Source organism: Pteropus vampyrus, unplaced genomic scaffold (genome assembly GCF_000151845.1).
Source record: "Pteropus vampyrus isolate Shadow unplaced genomic scaffold, Pvam_2.0 Scaffold80, whole genome shotgun sequence".
Taxonomy (NCBI): Eukaryota; Metazoa; Chordata; class Mammalia; order Chiroptera; family Pteropodidae; genus Pteropus; species Pteropus vampyrus.
In genome coordinates, this window is record NW_011888861.1 from 473,177 (window position 1) to 489,530 (window position 16,354).

At 35.7% G+C, this 16,354-nt stretch overlaps 1 long non-coding RNA gene across 3 annotated transcripts; it reads left to right on the forward strand.

Annotated features, from left to right (window-relative positions):
- The first annotated feature begins 15 nt into the window (after nucleotides 1–15).
- LOC111741574 lies at nucleotides 16–16,354 on the forward strand. Of its 3 annotated transcripts, XR_002781024.1 has the most exons (4): nucleotides 16–124; nucleotides 13,971–14,077; nucleotides 15,082–15,187; nucleotides 15,814–16,354. It is a non-coding gene; the product is annotated as an uncharacterized LOC111741574 (long non-coding RNA). The 3 variants fall into 3 exon arrangements; XR_002781023.1 differs by lacking the exon at nucleotides 13,971–14,077 and having other exon boundaries at nucleotides 15,022–15,187; XR_002781022.1 differs by lacking the exon at nucleotides 13,971–14,077.

The following is a 16,354-nucleotide window of genomic DNA, read 5'->3' on the forward strand; positions in this document are numbered from 1 at the left end:
TGGAGCGCAAGTTCTGGTTTAATTTAAAGTGGTAATGATTACGCATACATTTCCTTTGATTACAAAAGAACTATATACCCCCCCAACATCTGAGCTCTTACTATTTGTCAGACATTGGGTTAAGGTAAGCGCTTTACATAAACATTTTCTCTCGACTTATTTTATCTTATTTTACAAAAGAGGAAACTGGAAGTTTAAGTATTTGCCCAGAGTTACTCTAATAATAGTGACTGCCCTCTGTAATGAATCCAGTTCTACTTAACTCCCCAAAACACTGCCCTTTTCAGTGCATTGCACTATCTTTCTCAAACTTGTGAAAAAGAGGTCATATTAGGGAAGAGAGTAGAAAAGGACAGAGAAAGAACAATTGGTAGATTAAATTTTAGATAGATCATTTAACAACAAGCAAGCTTTTTTGAATGCTTAGAAGGCAATTTACAGAGAAAGAAAACTTTCATGGTATATACTGATTCAGACCTGTCTTACATGTGTTATCTCACTTTATTAGTCTTTATCCAAGACACTGTGTTCTGTTCAACAGAAGAGCATCTCCACTTTAAAAAGTGGAGACCATGGGCCATAAATAGGAAGTCAGAAATCATCAGCTTTATGTCTGACTCTGGGTTTCACAGTGATTTGGAGGTATGGCCTTATTTCATAAATGTATCTTTTAGTGCAATTCCCTGTAGTTAAAATGCCACGCTTTGCTCATCCATATTCATAAAAGAATCTAAACTGTGACCTAGGGTCCACTGCAGTTCTCACCCCAGTAAATGATAATTGTATGTTTTTGTTGCCCTATCTCTTTCACTAGACCAAAAGTAGACCCTGGGTTATTTTCTTGGTTGTAATCCCACTGCCTAGCACATAATGTACTTAGCCACTCAATAAACATATGAATGAACAAAATGATGCTACTCCTTTTCTCCAAGATCTAGTTAAATTTAGTTAAAGACATTTTAAAGACATTTCATATGACCTCAAACACTGTGCTAGATGCTAGAGCTAGAAAGGAAAAAGATCACTCCCACCACTATTTCAGCCTACTTCAAGGAAATAGTTTCAGTAGAGAATTATAATCCCCACGAAAGATGAATGCAGACCTGTGAAGCACAAAGGGAAGTTTCCTCTTCTTTCATGAAGAGGTCAAGACTTCCTACAGAAGAAGTAGGGGAAATGGTATTCCAGGCTGGGAAGACAAAGCAAAATGCACAGAGGCCGGAAAGTATAAACTATTGTACATCATAACCAAAAAGAGTAATATTGGATGATGGTAGAGAAAGCTGGAAAGGGAAAATGCAGGGACCAGATTAAAATGAGCCTTGTTTGCTAAAATAGAGACAATAGACCTAATCCTGGGTGATTTAGGAGAATGAAAGTGAGCAGAATGTTCTCTCAGGAGAATGGGTCGAGGACAACACTTCAGACATGAAATAGTAAAAGCTCAAATTGATTTGTTGGCTGTAAAGAATGGGAAATGGGAAAGAAAGAAGAGATACTGAGGGGATACAATAAGCAAGATTTAGTGATAGATAGGTGCCAAAGAAAATGATATGGGTAATGTTTTCAAGTTTTTGGATAAAGCAACTAACACCCAATTCCTCTTTGGTGAAATCTGAGGGTACTTTCAGTCTGAATCATCTGAAAAGCCAATGACACTCTCTCTAGGAATTTATCTTGCAGCAATGCTCACTGTTACACAAAATGACATATGTGCTAGATTATTCTTTGAAACATTGCTTGAAATAGTTAATGGAAACTCTCCTGGGCTCCTCAATAGGAGATTGGTTAAATATATTTATGGAAAAAGAAAGTTGCAACATAGTGTATACCATATATATAAGTATAGATATTGGAAGATAGTATCTCTGGTAGGATATATAAGTAACAGGTAATGGGGTTGTCTCTGGGAAAAGGAACTGAGTTGCTAAAGGATTATTTACTTGTTTCCTGTATACCATTTTGTACCTTTTATTTTTGAACCATGAAAGTATATTATTTATTCAAAAAATAAGTGGATACATTTTATTAATAAAATTTAAAGGACATTTGATTTAAAATTAACTGGTTTTTCTGTTACATTGTAGTATTGAACTTTAATTTTCTCATAAATATTTAAATTTTAAATCTTTTTTATCGTGGTAAGAGGTACTTAAAATTAGCATTTTAATCATTTCTAAATGTACAATTTAGTAGCATTGAGTACATTTATATTTTTTGTACAACCATCACCACCATTCATCTCTAGAACTTTTCATCTCCCAAACTAGAATTCTGTACCCATTAACTAACTCACCTTTCCTTGTTCCTTCCCCAGCCTCTGACAACCACCATTCTAGTTTCCGTCTGTATGAATTTGACTACTCTAGGTACCTCGTATAAATGGAATCATTCAATATTTGTCCTTTTCAAAATGGCTTATTTCACTTAGCATAGTGTCTTTGAGGTTCATCCATGTTGTAGCTTGTCAGAATTTCCTTCCTTTTTAAGGCTGAATAATATCCCATTGTATGTTTATACACATTTTGTTTATAATTGTTATCTTTCATTCTTTGTCTCTCAAATTAGATTGTACACTTCACAAGAATAGACACTCCATCTCGTTATTGTTTTTTCAGCCTACGATACATATTTGGTGGTAAACAAACCAATGGGTATATCCAAGGATACTAAAAATGCAAATGAATCTGTAAAATAATTGTAAAAGCTAATGTTTTTTTGAGAACTTATGTGTGTCAGTAACCACATTAAGCCCTCTATGTGAATTATCAAATTTTTTCATCACAATAACTCTCTAAGTAATCTGATAAATTAGAAGTACTATTATTACCTTATTATCTTCTTACGGAAGAGAAAACTGAAGCTTACACAGTCTGACTTCAGTTTTTTTTAAACAACTCTATATGAATACTTCAGAAGAAAGAAACTGTATACTTTTGTTTAAGTGCAAAAATTCAATTAGGAAAAAAATTAGAGATAAATAAAAAGAATGATAAGAGAAATGCATAATAAAATGTATAAGCCTTTGGAATGATTGACTCAATTTTTTATGTTAATCCTTACAATGAAAACTGAAGAGAAATGTAGGCAATAATGAAGTTAGAAACTGCTTACTGTCCAGCCACTAATCAAGCAAGCATAAAATATGAAAATTGTAAAACTTTAGGAACACATATGTTAGATTTTGCTTATGATCGAAGCAATTAGCCAGTGTGCTTATTAATTTGTACCAACCAATATCTTTTTTATGAGAAATAAATTATACACTTAATTCATTCTTTATAATGATAAGTATACATGGAACTTTCTGTGTAAACTATTAGAGAAGTTTAATAGGATGAAATTTAAAGTGAATTAATCTCATATAAGAGATAAGAAAAATATAAGTAATATGTGTTCTCAATTTTTAAAGTTCAACAGGTCAACATGTATTATGCAAATATATTATTATTTATGTTAGCTTCCCATTGCATGTGACAGAAAGCTAACTATATTTTCTCAAACAAAAAGGGTAAGGGGGCACATAATAATTGAAGCTAGACCCAGAGATTTTGATTGGATCTGATAAATTGTCAGAGTTAATTCCCTAGCTGGACGCCGTATAACTAAAGCAGTTTTTTAGGAAGATGTTTAAGATGTTGATTTTCATAAAGGATTGAAGATAAGGAAAGAAGTTAGGATACTATCACATTAGTCTAAATGTAAAGCCAAGAAGAAAGATGATGACTGTAGAGATAGGGAAAAAAGAAGGGATATGAGAACTATGTCAAAAGAAAATTTGCCCAAACTGGGTGAAAGCTTCAGTGTAGAAGATATTAGTGAAGGACACATATATTCTTTAATAACTTTAAAAAAAGATCATGTAAAAAGGTAATATGAATTAAATTAATATGCTGTTGCCTTTGGAGTAATGCTGAATTTTTCTCCAAGGAATCTAACCACTAGGGGTCAGAGTGCTATACTCCTAATATCGGCCTATTCGATTCTGTCTATTCAAAGTTTACACAAATTGGCTTGGCTCAATTCTGTAATTAATTTCATCTCTTCCTTCTCCCACTCTCAGTATAAATGGTTTGAGGACTGTGTCTATGGCCCAAGCCAAAGCAATGAGAGCACCACATTTCTTTACCACAGCATAGGTAGCCCATGCTGGACCAAAGTGAATTCTGGGCTCTCACTCTACCCAGAGAATCTATGCTGGAGCTTCCAGTATAGCTACCATGTGTAGAACACCCGCCCAAGACCCATGCCATTTCAGAAGAAAGTACAGTTGAGCAATGAGGGGAGAAATCAAGTTCTGAAGATAACTATAAGCCCCCTACATCCAGCATGCCTGGAGCTAGGTTTACTTCTGAGTTGTTCAGTTTTGTAAACAACTAAATGTCCCCCCAAAACATGCCATCTTTTTAGCCATTAGGCTATTATGAGTAGGTTTCATTCACTTGCAACCAAAATAGCTAAGCTTATTTTTACATCTCTTCTTGACTTATAAACAAATAATTTGCATCTGTTGTCTAATTCCCTGATTGCTTATAAGTATCTGTGGGAAAGAGACATATTTTGTCTGCCCTTCAGTAACATATGACTCAATAAATAATAAATTTATTAAGTCATATATTTGTTGAGTGTATAGTATACCAAAGACTGTATTAATGTTCAGGGGGAAAAAAAAATAAAACAGACCAAGATCTCTGCCCTCTTAAGAGTTTATATGCCAGCAGATACAGATAGGCAATATACAATAAATAAGATATAAATAAAAATTATACTTTGTGTTCAAAGGTGATAAAAATGGCCAACACTTTGCAACAGATTAAAGAGAACCAAGAATGAAGGCTTGCAATTTGTAAAGAAGGTGGTCAGAGTAGGCACACTGAGAAAAATATCTTTAAGCAAAGGCTTGAAAAAGATGAGGAGGTTAGCCGAGGGATGTGTGGGGGAAGAAAGAGGAAATTCAAGGAAAGGGGAACAACTAGTGAAAAGGCTGTAAGCAAGGAGCCTACCTGGCATGTTCAAGAGATAGCAGGAAGATCAGAGTGGTTGGAATGGAGTGAATGAACGAGTGATAAGAAAGGAGGTCAGAGAGTGAACAAAACCAGATCGTCTATGGCCCCTGGGCCATAGTCAGAACTTTGGCTTTTACTCTGAAAGAAATGGGAGCCATTAGAGAGTTATGAGAAGAAGAGTAGATCAAGGAGGTCAGTTAGAAAGCTATTGCAATAACCAAAGCAAGTAATGATGGTATCCCAAACTAGAGATGTTTTAGTAGAGGTGATAAGAAGTGGTTAGATTCTGGACATATTTGAGGACACAACTCATAAAATTTCCTGTAGGTTGGAATTAGAGTGTGAGTTAAAAAAGGGAAAGGGTGATTTCAAAGATTTCAGCTTATACTACAAGAAGAAGGAAATTGCCATTAATGGAGATGGAATAGATTGCTAAAGGGGAGATAAAATATTTGGGGTATTTTTTATTTTTTTACCTTTTATTTTTTTGAAATAATTTCAGATTTTTTTCAAGTTTCGAAAATATTACAATTAATTCATGTGCAACTTTTACCCAGCTTCCTCAGATGATAAGTTTACATAACCAAAGTATAATTATCAACCATGAAATTAACATTGATATGATACTATTAACTGTCCCAAAATAGGATGATTCCTCCTTCTTTCTTTGTCTTTCATGACCTTGACATTTTTAAAGAGTACTGAGTTATTTTGTAAAATTTCCCTCAATTTGAATTGGTCATGGTTATGAATTTTTGGCAATACTACTGCAGAAGTGATACCATGCCACTCTCAGCCCATTATATCAAGGAGGCACATGCTGTTGATATGTCTCATTATCAGTGATGTACTTTGAATACGGTCTCCCCAATGTAAAATTATAACTTTCCCTTTGTTTTTAGTGTCTCATGGGAAGAAATTTTGAGGTGATATAAATATCTTGTTTTTTCAGCATGTATTTGCCCTCTAATTTTGGCATCCATTAATGATTCTTGTAGGCAACAATTATTACTGTACTGTTTGCCAAAAGGTAATTTCCCATTTCCATTATTTCTTCTACTTTTATTATTAGATGAGTTGTCCCTTCTCATCATTCATTTATCTGTTCAATTTTTCATTTATTTTTGTGTGGACTCATAGATATTTTATACTATAGCGTATAACATATTAATAGCATTATTTTGTTGCCGAATTATCCCAGATTTGGCCATTGGCCTTCAGGTTGGCTACTGTGTTCTTTTGATATAACTGAATTTTTTTTTTTAGCACTTCCTTATTTTATGGAACCTCAAGATACTCCAAGCTCATCTTGTACTTTCTCGGCTCCATGCCTGCAATCAGCCAGTTCTCCAAGGAGTCATGGTTCCTTTTAGTGGGAAATGGTATTTAGAAACCAAGAGATAAGCACTAGTTGTGCTCACTGCTACTGAGTGTCATTGCTTCAGGAGCTCAGTTTCAAACCTATTAAACTTGAGATGTCTATTAGGCATGCAGTTGAATCATTAATTTGGCAGTTAGATTTATGAATCTGAAATTTAGGTGAAAAGTTTGGGATGAAAATATAAATGTGGGGGTTATTGGGATATAGCCAAAGCACTAGATAAGATTAGCTATGGAATGAATATAAATAGTGAAACGGACCAAAGCCTGAGGCCTGGGGCACTCCAATATCAAGATGAGGGAGAAAAGGAAAAGCCAGCAAAGAAAACTGAGAAGGAGCAACCAGTGAGAGAGGAAGAACACTAAGAATGTAGTATCCCAGATGCCAAATGATAAAAGTACATCACAGAGGAGGGAGTGATCAGCTGTGTCAAATTACGCTGACAGGTCAAGTAAAAATGAATTTTGAGAATTAAACATTGGATTGAGCAACTTGGAAGGGTAGTTTTGGTAGAGTGGTGTGAATAAAAGTTGAATGAAGTGGATTCAAGGATGAAGAAGGGACAGAACTGGAGATAATAATATACATAGACAACTCTAAAGATTTGCTGCAAAAGGTAGCAGTGATAATGAGACTGTAGCAGTGAAGAAAATAGGTTCATAAAAAGAATTTTTTAAGAGGAAAAAAAGATCATGTTTATATACTAAAAGAGAACAATCCCTTGGATATAGGGAAATTGATGAGGTAGTACAGAGGAAACCTTTGAGGTGATATTCTTGAGAAAGGACAGTGACTGTTTTCTAAGCATTATATCACAGTGCTTGAGATATAAATATTTGGAGACTAAATCAAGGTTGTTCACCTAGTTTAAAAACTCAAATACATTTGGCTTACATTATTTTAAAAATCAAACTTAAAGAAATGTGACTTTTTTAAAACGAGAGCTTTCTAATAAGACTTTAGATATGACCATCAAGAGTCAACTAAAAAATTATACTGGAAATATATTTCACTGGCAAGTTTCAGAATGTGGTTGGTCATTGCCAAGAAGATGTAAAAAAAGACAATCCTTTTCTTCTTTTTTTCTTTTCTTTTTTTAACTATAGGACAGTAGTGGCTTTTGTTTTAAAAAAAAAAAAAATGCAGTCATTAAATGCTCTCTATTAGCCACATCTCTCACTGGCTTCTTTCCAAATATTTTCTTACAAGTGCTAAATCTGTAGGGGAAATTTAGAGATTTGCAATTCCACTGAGAGCAAATCTCTTCGAGAGTGAGTGGTGAGAATAACGAAGGCCAGGGAGGGCTTTAGTAGTCAGAAACTCTCTGTCAAAGAACAAAACAATCCTTGCAGATTTCATGAGAATTTACTCGCTAAAGCTACAAAGAAACCAGGTTACCCTGCAACAGCTGGGAGGGGAGAAAGAAGAGACAGTATTCAGTTTGGGTTATTTATTTGGTTATCCTTAATTTCTCAAAGATCCTCTTTGGGGTTGTTGCCCATTTAATAGGAGAGTAAGAGCAGAGATCAAAAGAAAAAGCAACTAGGACAAAATAAAGGAAAGAAGATTTTTTTGTCTTATTCTTTGTTATGCTTTTATATTTATCCTCTATACTTTCTCAATAAATGACTTATAAGAAAGCAGAAAAATGTTTAGTAAAAAGGCACTTAGTGAATAATTATAGCATTTATTTTCAAAGCATATATTTAATTACATTACATATAAATATGGACAGAATTCATTTTCTAAATGAATTTGCCCAGAGCAAAACTGTACTCCCTGAAGTTGATTTGTTTTTACATAATTATGATGTATATTAGACAAATCACACACATAAGTTTCTTTAATTGATTGTTGATTATCTTGGCTAATGGAAGGAAACAATGATGTGGTTAATTCAAAATAATGTAAAGTCATTTATATTTGACTTTTTAAAAAATGTTCAGTATTTAGCAATAAATGAGGATATTTTTAACATTCTAAGACTTTTTAAACTTCAAATAAAGTAATTAAAACATATTGAGTAAAAACATATTCAGGTTATAGCCTGGCCTTGCACATATTAAACTTGCAATGAATAGATGGAACTTAATCACCAAGAAATGATTATGTATCATTTATCATTCCTTATCTATCATTTAGCAAATATTTCAGATACCTACCCTGATTCTGTGTGGTTCAAGTGGCCATGGACTACTTCAGCCTCTACTAGTGAGCTAGTGACTAAGACCAATTCAATCAGAACCTAGAATTTCTCTGACCACAGAACTGGATTTCATGAGTACATATAACCCGAGCAAGCCCTGTCATCTTATCCTAGCTTACCTGACAATAGGTTCATGAACGAGCACATGATAACAACTATGGGTCCCCAGCTGCCATTTTAATAATATATGACCATGCCCTTAGGACCCTAGTTGATTGATCTAAAATTGAATCTGACCAAAATTGGGCAAATCAGAACTCCTTCCTCATGATATCTAAGTTGAGACTAAGAGTCCAATATCAGTTTTGACATCTCTCTAACAGAAGAGTTGTATGTGAGGGAGCTCCCATGTGACAGTGGGAGAAGAAAAGGCTATTCTAGAGAGAGAGAATGAAAGAAGAAAGGAGCAGTCAGGGCAGAGAGAAGCAGAGATGAAAAATGAGTAGAGAGTCCTAATTCTAGTCCTTTAAAGGCAAGGCTGTTTTCTTAACCATGGTTCTCTGAAGGTTTGAATTTGAATCTTCATGTTAATTTCTTTCAAGTTAGTGCCAGTTAATTTCTCATTGTCAATCAGGGGAATCACTTCATAAATTATATAAATGACTAACCATTGTGCTATATACATGAAACTAATTTTTTTTTAAAAAAAACAAGTCTTTATTAATTCTGCAGCTCCTGAAAGTAGTAGCAGAGAAGGCAGATGAATATATTGACCCAGGGCTGGGAATTTATAGGACAAATGGAATAGAAACATAAGAGAGAAAGGAAATTGAAGGTACCAGTGAGAATCAAGTTCAAGTTGCTGAAGATGAGGGTCAAGCTGGGTTGAGAAAGAGAATCCAAAGTGGGATAAACCTAACTAGAAGAAGAGAAAGAGCTGAGGGACTGGAGGGCAGGGTTAGATGAGTTTGCTTCTTTATGGGAGTCAGGAATTGAGAGGAAGAACAGTGGCATGAGAATGAGATGTCAAAGGTAGAAGAGTCCCAAGTTGTAACAAGATCCAGGATATGGCCTGAAGAGAGGGCCATTGAAAAGATTAAGGAACTCTGATGCTAAGAAATAGAATGTATAATTTACCTAGAAAGTGTCAGGACTTAAGTAGAGAACAACATGAAACAAGTGTCAAAGCCCCAGTGTATATGTATTTGTTAGAAATTCAGGCAATTGACAGAATCAAAATTATATTGGAGATTTTAATTCTCCAATGTCAATATGAGAGACTGAGTGGATGAAGTATTGTATGAAAGGTCCTGCCATCTTCAAATGTAGAATTAATTGATATTTGTTATAAGTTAAATAGATTTACATGCACTCTATAGTGCATACAAAATGTTCTCTAGGCTATTGGTTGTGATAAAAACAGAAATTAATAACAAAAATATGAAATAAAAATTAACACAAAAAAGTCTAAAATAATAATAAAGTACTTTTTAAAAACCTTGAAATGTAGAAAAAAGAAGAAAATATATGCTTTTAAATAATTTTATTACTAACAGACAATTAAATAAACATTCAACTTCAAATCTTAGGAAAGAAAAAATTTAAATCCTGAGTGAAAAAATACTGAAAGCATAATAAAGTTAATTAGAAATTAAAAATACACTTGACAAATGAAATCAAAGGCTGCTTATTTTAAGAGACTAATATAATGAACAAATGGCAGATATAACATAGTAAAGAGAAAAAACACAGCAGTTAAAAACAAGAATGCAGATACAGCAAACAAATCAAAAGGAATATAAAATTATAAAGGAAAATATTATGAAAGAATTTTTATAGAAATCATATTCTAAGTGGGATGAGGAGGGTATCTATGACAGGGAGGAAGCATGGTGGCCACAATGGGAGATTAGTTACGTATAGGAGGATTAAGCAAATAAGTCAATATGTTGAGGATAATGGAAGCCAAGTTTCTTCCTGTCAAACAAGAGAATTATAAATAGAAAAATAAAGATAATAAGAGTGAACTCCGTGGTACTGGATTTGAATTGGAGATGTCAATGTGAACTTGTTTTTAATATAAAGAAGTAAATATAAATGGAACAGTATGTATATATATATATGTACATACATAATATATGTGTGGGGGGGTGATGAATGTGTATATGTATTTAAAGTAAAATAGGAGATGTTTAAATCTTAGGATGGATCATGCTTCAGGCAAAAGTGGGTTTAGAGCCTCAAGTAATTTCACCCAGGACCCATCTCTTGACTGTCATTCATCTTGGCTTCATTTTTATTCTCAGACTCTGCAAGATGTCAAGGTTGTCATTAGCTTCCAGTCTAATTTCCAGATTCAAATCCAGGAGGAAAAAAATTTACTTTCCTCATTGCATGTCCTTGGCTCTGACTGGGTCTTTTCCCTATCCTTGTAGAATCTTTATGGTACAGAAAATGCAATGCATTGATCGGCTAAGGCTGAGCCACACCCACCTCTGGAGGCCAGAGTAGAACTCTCGAAAGCACCTGGGCTGGTTGTGTGGGACAGTATGGTTCCATAGAGGAAAATTGGAATACTTTCGCTAGAAGAATGATAAATGGGTCCTGGGCAGCAAAATGGATTTTCACTACTCCATTCATTCCTTCTGGCAGCTCAACATTCCCACACACTTTTTCCCATATATGTGTCTTAAAACATGCCCACACTTTCATATTGGAATATTATATGCAACAAAAACACAACCACTCCATCCTCAAAACAAGACAACTCAAAGTCCTATCTAGTTGCTCCATCGAAACACATGTCTAAGTTCTCTAGGTGACTCCACATAATCTAGCAAAGCCCAACCTAAATGATAAAAATAAAACAAGTGTGTGTATGGGCACATGTGTGTGCACACACACACACAGACACACACACACCAGCATACCTGTATAATAGTAATAATGGTAATGAGAGAATCAAATGTCCCAGATAGTCAAATCAGCTGGTCATGTGGCAGCCATGGATGTGCAACTATCAGCTCTGCTCTCAAGAAAGAACATGCTGCTCAGCTGTGAACTGTGCAATTAGCTAACAGCCTCCATCAGCAGCACCACAGGACCCATCCTAGCTTCTCAGCTGAGGCCATGCTTTTCCTGGGTAACCCTGGCAGGCAATGATTAAGCATGACAGACTTATTCATATCTAGCCCTTTCTGTCCAATGCAAGCTACTATAACTGCAGTGTTTGCTAAGGAGCTGCTCATTGCACTGACCCAGACTTTGTATGAACTGCATTGTCAACTGAAGGCTTTCCCTACACAATCCAACTTGCCCCCTGCTTTATCTTTTACAAATATTACTCTCAATAAATTTTTTAGAGTAGTATAATGCAGTTTTATTCTGTAGATTCTTCCACCACCCCATAATAAAATTTTTGCACTCTTAACTTCAACAGCATCTGCTTCCCGATAGCCTGCAAGCAACAAAACACTCTATTCCCAATATCAAAGTGCCTGGGGAACAGAATCAGGAATAAAATTGCAGTTGCAATCTGTCAATCATCTTGTGTTTGTTACCCACCTCCCAAAAACCTATCTTTGGAAAAAGGAAGCATAGGAAAAGAACACACAGTGGTCTCCATTCCATAGGATACATCATACACTGCTGGACAAAACTAACAAGGTCATCAACCTTGGCAGGGAAGCATGTTTCTTCACCAGCCAAAATGGTTCTTTTTCCTCCATGGCCACATTTAAGGTGAATATTGGAGAGGATTTCATTTCCTGAGGTTACACTTCTTTAGCTACTAATAGTGTGGCAAGAGCTTTAGAGATAAAATAATCATTAGTCTTTTTTTGCCAGACTTGGAGTTTGGTTAGCTCTTGCTTCCATGCAATCCTCTGGGCTGCTAACCAAAGCCGGACAACTAGTTGAGTCTAGAACTAGACCTATGGACTTCCATTTTTTAGCGACAGATTCCAGTGTTCTGTTGTTCTTCAATAATTCTTAGCTTAATGCCTTCATCTCCACATATGTCTTGAGTAATTCAAACTGATGTTCTGGGGCAGGTAGATGAGGCTAATCCGCTTCAGATCTGCAGTCGACACATTTTTGTAAATGGTAATTGCCCACTTTGTCAGGCAGAAGTACATCAAGGGAGGTGGTTGGATAGGACCTATGGGATCAAGAGTGATTTTAAAATATTGTTGCTAGTTCTTAGATTTCAGATTTCCTACACTTTCACCTGAAGCTCTCCTTTTGCAGCACCATCAAGTGGGCCACAAGAAACAGCCAACATACCCTAAAATTCTGACACTGTTCTATGTTCTCTAACATTCCATCTTTTGTCAATAAATGATCTGAGTCCCAAGATAAAATACAGGATAGTCATTTAATCAGCTGTTTTGCACTTCATCCTAAGGTTAAGAGTTACAAACTTTCCAGCCTAGGAAAGAGGGGTCTTTCTCTTGTCGAAACTACCCTTAACTTGCATGATTCTACAGCTTAGTGTCTTTTATACTCCAATTCCAGTATGAATTCTTTCATCATTTTTTAAGAACTTCTTTTTAATCGCAAGTACCAAAAATCGCAATCAAAATTAGCTTAAATAAAGAAAAATAAGTTATTGGCTTTTGCTACTGAAAAATCTTGTTAAGATCTTGCTTCAATCAATGCTGGATTGGAAGGAAGGTTAAACAAAAACATCATCAGGATACCATCTCAATTTCTTATCTTGAAAAAGTTTGTCTTTTTTTCTAGCTCCATGAGGTAACAAGATGACTGTCTGTAAAAGCATCTTCCCAGGTTCAATTTAATAAAAAAAATTTTTTAGGTGTGCCTTTCAACAATCCCGGCAAAAGTTTCACTTCTCTTTGTTAGCTTGATCGGGTTACATAATTGACCCCAAACAAATTCACTGTAGCCATTCTAATGTAACATTCTAATTAGCGAAACTGAGCCACATGAATTCTATTATTTAAATAACAGCTTTATTGAGATATAGTTTATATACCATAAAATTCACCCAATATGAACTCTTTGTAAGTAGAACATAGAATGAACATCAGCTAAAGCATCTGGACTGAAAGTTGAAGAGGTCAGGTTTCCAGGAGCAAAATGCGCACTGTTTACCAAAGGAAGGGCCAATAGATGCTGGCCACCCAAAACTGAGTTTAGTGTTTTAATTCTGATTTTCTAAGGATCCCCCTGACGTATTAAAACTTTGTACATTTACCAGTTTCTTGGATTGTCCCCAAGATGCAGCACCTTTGTGGGATTTGACTTAAAACAACTTATTCATTGCTCTTCTACAAATGTTGAAAATGTCTTAGGTTCTAGATTTATATCCACAACTCTACCTGGCTTTGTGTTTTGTGCATAGTTGACACAAAAGAAAAGTTTTATGAATTTAAAACTCTATTTGAGTCATAGTGTTAATTATGTAATTCTCCAGCGACATCCTGGGAAGGCTCTGTGGCTGACTGAGAAATGCCTCTATCAATACTTCCCAGTTAGGACTTGATGACGCAGCAATGGATTCACAGGTATACCTATTATAAGGTAAGGAGTCAGAGCTCAGATGTGTAGTCATACAGCCCTAGCTTCAAATTCTAGTTATACACCACTTCCTATAACTTGGGCAAGTCCTTTAAACTCCCTGAACTTCAATTTCCTAATTGGAAAATTAAGATAATATTATCCCAAATGACAGTTATAGAGGATTATTAATGAGATGACATATATATAAGGAGATAGGGGAAATTACATTCTCTTGAATTACTCTTGTGATCTAGTAAATGAGTTTAGAAGAAATACTTTGATATATTTCTTGAGACTAAGACCCTAAGAGTCAAGCTCTGCTATCAGAATATACTGCCTTCTAGGAAAGGTGAGTCCTGTTAAATAAAGGCCTTTTTTCCCTGAATGATGGATAGGGTTTGGCTATGCAAAGTTTGATGAGTAGGAGCTGAGAGATGAGGTAAATCTGTGAGGAAGAAGAAAAAAATCAATGAGGTTGGTGTTGAAGGGGTATTGAGGCATGCTGCAGCTAGCTCCTGTTGGCCCCCAAGGGCCGATTATTAGCATCTCTTCCCAATACTGTGTTCAGGGATATCATGTTGGTAGCGTGAAATCAAACATGTGAGTATACCACAGCAGTTGGTGACTCTACAAATGAGCCCTTCGCGCCCTTCAAAGAGCTGGTTGGTAAACATTTACAGCACAACACTGGATAAAATATCCCTATGTCAGATCAATGAAACAAGTTGCTTTGAAACAGGGATATCTAAAGGATACTTTTTTTCCTAATTGCTTTCTTCTCATTCTTCCTTTGAAATCTTTAGTAAAGTTCCTTTTAAGCACTATTGTTTTTATGCAAGTGAATTCTTGAAGGAGATGAGGACAAGGGTACAAATGCTATCTAAGTACTGACAAATGGTAGCAATAATTCTCTTTATTATTGATCATAACAACAATGACAAATGGTGCCTTTTCTTCCCCATCAGGATGCTAATAGAGCTGCTTTCCTGAGCTGAACAGATTTCTTTTCATCTGCTTCATGGCAGGTCTGTAGCTCAGAGCTCCCAGTTGTGAGAGGCCATTGATCCGTTGGAGTCCTGTGTGTGCAGAGTAGTTCCTTCTGAGGTGGTGATCTGGAAGCGGAAGTGTGGAGTAAGCATGGGCCCAGGGAGAGGGGGGAGTGTGAGGAAGCAGGGAAAGCATTCCAGGCAGAGGAAACTGCAAATTCAAAGGCTCCAAGGTAGGAAAAAGGACCAGCGAACCTGGAATGTATCAAGTGGAGAGTGGCATGAGATGAGATTTAGAAGTAGGCAGAGAGCATTTATGCTAGGTCTTCTATACTGTTAACCACCGAGAGAAGTAGATTGGCCTCAAGGAACTTGTTAGGGTTTACAATGTCAAATTTCTTGATACTCAACATTGACTAAAGCTTGGTTGACAGATACAATATTAATAGAGGATTGCCTAAGGCTATAGAGTACATGCTTGTCTCTAAAAATCTATCTGTGGGTTAAATCAGCTGAGTTGAGAGCTAGATCACACTGTAGAAAGATACTATGACTTAATGCCAGACGACCAGATTAAAGGACATGTGGCAGCCAGTATCCAAGATGAACCCAATGATGCTCACCTTTGTATATGCCCATCTCACACTGAATCCAGCTGATCTATGTACCCAAAAGGATATTGAAGAAATGGCAGAGTGTGATTTCTGAGGCTAGGACATAAAAAGGCATTGTAACTTCGTCATTTTATTTCTTGTATCATTTACTCTGGAGAAGTCAGTGGCCATGTCATGCGGAAACTTGGGCAGCCCTATGAAGAGGTCCACATGGGCAGGAACTGAGGCCTTCTGCCAACAGCCAGCATCAGTGTACCAGCCATGAGAGTGAGCCAGCTTGAAGTGAATCTTCCAGTCACACTCAACCCTTCAAATGATTATCAGCCTAGCTTACATCTTAATTGCAAACTCATGAGACTCCGCAAGCCAGAACCACCTAAAACAGCCCCTGAATTCTGACCACAGAAACTGTATGAGATATTTTTTTAAGCCAATAAGTTTTGGTACTGTTTTATGCAGCAATAGATTAAAGATGTTTCAAGAAACAATTCTAATAAACTATTAGCTATCTAATGATGACACTGTTTATTAAGGGTATTGTCTGTGAGTTTTGTCAAGTTACTTAGCTTTGCTACATTTCAATTTCCTCATCTGTCAAAAGGGACTAATAAGTAGTATCCATTTTTCAGAATGTTTATAGCATTAACTGGAATAATGTTACATGTAGATGTTTTAAATAATAAGAATGGAATCTTAGA